The 4,154-nt window shown below is 39.6% G+C and overlaps 1 pseudogene; it reads left to right on the top strand.

Moving 5' to 3' along the window:
* Positions 1–3,552: 3,552 nt before the first annotated feature.
* LOC147525082 (small nucleolar RNA R71) lies at positions 3,553–3,647 on the top strand (annotated as a pseudogene).
* Positions 3,648–4,154: the final 507 nt, after the last annotated feature.

The following is a 4,154-nucleotide window of genomic DNA, read 5'->3' as shown; positions in this document are numbered from 1 at the left end:
GATTTGGGATGGAAATTTATTTTGGGCGTGGGTTAATTGTTGGTTTCATTTTATTTTGATTTTTTTGTTTTGGTTTTGTTTTAAGCTTGGCGTTAATGGCGGAATGGAGGAAGAAGAAACGCAATTGTTGGTGGAGGTAAGGGCGCGTGCGCGTTGTCCGTGGGCGCAGGTTGGGCGAGGGTTGGGCCCAAGCCCAAAATCGAAATTTTGTGGATTTTTTCCGATTTTTCGCGAACTTCAAATCAAAATTGGTGCTTCGTTACCGGTCTAATTTTTGCGAATGAGATATGGAAATGATCAGGAGAGAATTTCCAATCCACTGATCCATAAAACACTCTATTCCGACCGTGGATGACATATAAGATAGTGGATAATGCCTCATGGACGACGTTATGCGAACAATTGAACTCTAAATTCATGGATTATGTCAACCCGAATCATAATACAATAAAACGGCCTAAGCAACTCTAATGGGACATAAATATTTAGTAATGCGAAAACACGAACACCCTATACCCCAAAAAAATTTTACAAAGCTTAGAAAATTTGTTTTTAGCGATGGGTCTTTTAAAGTCGATTCCGAGACTTCCTAGGTTACTATGCTTATTCTTTAATATATATATATATATATATATATATTTTAAAAGTAAAACAATAAACAATAAAGACATAATTCACCCCATAGAGAAACATGACTCAAAAAAATCCGAAAACATGCAAGAGTGGAAAAACGGAATTATGTTTAAACGTGGACTTAGGATCCGGTACTTACAGCCACACACTCCATAGGGAGGGCCCGGTTACCTTAATGGTGCACTCACCAATATATGGAAATGAAAGGAAATGCACCAAACACAAAAGTTGAGTCGTTTATAGTCAGATACTCGAGACTTTATCTAGACGTATGTATGAACATGTAGTTTATCATATATCAACAACCGAAATAGTTGTGGATCATTCCATAAATAAATATCCCAGAAAACATATCCAAACACAATCAAGCACCAAGATTTCCTATGACTCAACCTAGTGAAATGAAAGCGAAGTCGGATAACCTTATTACGTAACCTAGCATGCCCCTTCTTTTTCATTTTTGAATGAGTGGGTGTTCTAGTAAATAAGTGTAGAAAAGTGAATGGTTGTGGAGAATATGGTGGATATGGATAAGTTGTAGAAAGACACCTGTAAAACAATGAGGATGTGGTTTTAGCACAAAACTCATTCATTGTGTGTGTAGGGACCGCCTCAATTCTGAAAATGAAGGTGTCAAATGGTTTGTCCTTCCTCAGTAGTATTTGTTTATTAGGTGAATTTAAAAATTATAAAGCCTGAAGAAACAACAGGTCGAAAGTGCAAAATCGAGATTCCTTTGAAAGGGTGGAAGGAGGGGAATCGAGGTGGATGTTTTGCAAGGTAGTTCCTGATAGGGTGAATCGTCACCTGCTCTAAGAAACTCATCGAATTGCTCATCTAGATTGGTCATATCCTCGTTACTATTATACTTCTCTACATCTTTGAGAAAGTCATCTATCTCATCCTCATCCGTAATATGTGTATCGACTAGTGTAGGGATGGAAATGTTGGAGTCTGAACTTCCAAAGGAAAGAAATTTGGGCATATGATTATCAAGGAACGTGTTGTTGAAATAATCTCGAGCAAAGCTCTCGATCATGCTAACCTCTCCATCCATAGACGAATCGGGTAACTGTGTCTTTGTTTTAAAAACATTGACTTCAATAGTAAGATGGCCAAAAGACATGGACATTGAACCATCACGGCAATTTATGAGCGCATTGGCAGTTGCCAGAAAAGGTCGCCCTAAGATGATCGGAACAGAGTCGTTAACAGAGTCGTTAACGACTTCTGTGTCGAGGATGACAAAATCAGCCGGATAGTAAAAATCCTGAATTTTTACCAGAACATTTTCGACGACACCCTTAGGATACTTAATAGATCGATCAGCTAATTGCAACGTCATTTTAGTGGGTTGCATCTCGTCTAGACCTATTTGTCTATACAAATAAAATAGGAGTAAGTTGACACTAGCCCCCAAGTCTAATAACGCGGTCGTCGTATAGGAATCTCCTAAGGTGCATTGTACAGTAGGACAACCAGGGTCCTTGTACTTAACAATTCCATTATGTTCAGATAGAGTTGGGAATTGTTACGTTAAAAGCGCCTTTTGGTATATTGGTCTTATGCCTAGTAGTACACAATTCCTTAAGAAACTTAGCATGGTGTGGTAGCTTTTTTATAGCTTCGAGGAAGGGAAGGTTTATAGTTAGATTCTTGAAAACATCCCTAATCTCCTCGTAATTTGTATCCCTAGTTAACATGGCTAATTTTTGTGGAAACGGTGGTTTCTGTCTATATTTACCAATGGTATTACCTGGATGTTTAACCGTGGGCTCCTGTTTCTTAGGTTGTGTTGTAACTGGTACCTCTCCAGTGGTAGGCTCTTCAGTTTCTATTTCGGTATCTAGTATTATAGCAGGTGTAGGGGCTACTGGTGGGGTAACTATAGGCATAGTTACTTTGTCATCAACCACTCTACCAGAACGGAGGGTGGTGATGGCCTTTAGCTCCCCTACATTTTCATACTCATTACTAGTATTATCGGTTACCTCAAAGGCTGTATTTGTTGTTTTAGGATTAGGTATTTCGTTACCTGGAAACACACCTTTGGGTTGGGCTTTATCTTGAGCCAACTGTTTGGTTAAATTATTAACGGATTGTAGGAGCTGTTGGTTAGATTGAGCCATGGTTTGGAAAAGTTTTTGGCTCACTTGTATGAAGGTGTCAAGACGATCCGGTTGTGTGGGTGTAGTAGTCACGGGTGGTGTGACTGGAACTATTTCACGCGAATTATTTATGGGTGGATTTTGATAGTTATTATTTACCAGAACGATACCTTTATTAGCATTATAATTATTATAACTACTTTGACCTTGTGCTTGACCTTGTCGAGGTTACACTTGGTTGTTATAATTATTAAAATTCCTCTGACCCTATCCTTGTCGTAGTGGGGCTTGGTTAAAGCTGTGCGTAGGCCTAACATATTGATTATTGTACCCTTGAGGTGTGACGTTTTGGTTATTTCTCCAACCGGTTGGGATTTTGTCTCCAAGGGCGTTAGGTTCACTATTAATGGAACAAGCCTGCTCATAGGCAATAGGACAATTAATGAGTCGGGATGCTCGTGGCTCCAATAGAAACTACATTGATTTGTATTTACATTCATGACAGGGATTGGCTTTTGTTGTACGAAATGGCCTCTACCTTTTTGTGAGGGATTCAATTAGAGTTTTAAGCTCGGGATCTGATTTAACCTCAAACATACTAGTAGCCTTTAATCGTGGAAGAAGAACTAGCGAGCCGGAGTAATCGCCACTACCCCCTAGTTGTTATTTCGCTTTAGTTTGATCCTCTAAAATTTATAAGCCTCCGAGGCTCCTTTGCTTAAGAAACTACCCCATTCATTATGTCTAGGACTTCTTTATGGTGGTGTAGAAGTCCTTTGAAAAAGGCACGAAACTAACGTGTCTTTAAGCTAAGTTATGATGTGGACACTCTATAAGGAGATCGGTGAAACGATTCCAAGCCTCTGAAAATGATTCATGAGGATTTTGTCGAAAAGAAATGAATCTTGGAAAGCATCTCATCCGCCTTTAGGGGGGTAAAAATGTTCCATAAACCGCTAAACAAGTTTAGCCCAAGTCCACGTAATTAGGGCGCTTGGGCAGTTAACCAAGACGCCGCCTTTATCGGCTAAGGTGAAAGGGAATACCCTTAATTTAATTTGTTCCGCACCAACCGTAGGATGGTGGAATGTTGTTAGGACTTGTTCAATCCTACGATGTGCCGATAAGGTTTTTCATGGTCTAATCCATGAAAAACGGGTAACAAATTAAAAATATTTGGAGGGATTCGAAATCCCCACTGGTCTGCTAGAACGATGCATGATTTGGGGCTATCGCCAAGGCTTTGTAGAAGTCGAGAGAGGAGTCTCTTTTCTTCCGCCATTATATCGTGGTGTATGTGAAATAGTAGCTAGAGGTGTAGTGTGTGGTATACTAGATAGACTTGATTGTTGATGTTGTTGTGTATTTACGCTCGGTGTTTTGTTCGCCCGCACCTTAACCTCATACAAGGCT

Source organism: Coptis chinensis, chromosome 1 (assembly GCF_015680905.1).
Source record: "Coptis chinensis isolate HL-2020 chromosome 1, ASM1568090v1, whole genome shotgun sequence".
Classification (NCBI taxonomy): Eukaryota; Viridiplantae; Streptophyta; class Magnoliopsida; order Ranunculales; family Ranunculaceae; genus Coptis; species Coptis chinensis.
Note: the sequence above shows the minus strand (reverse complement) of the source record. Positions and strands in the feature narration are given on the sequence as shown.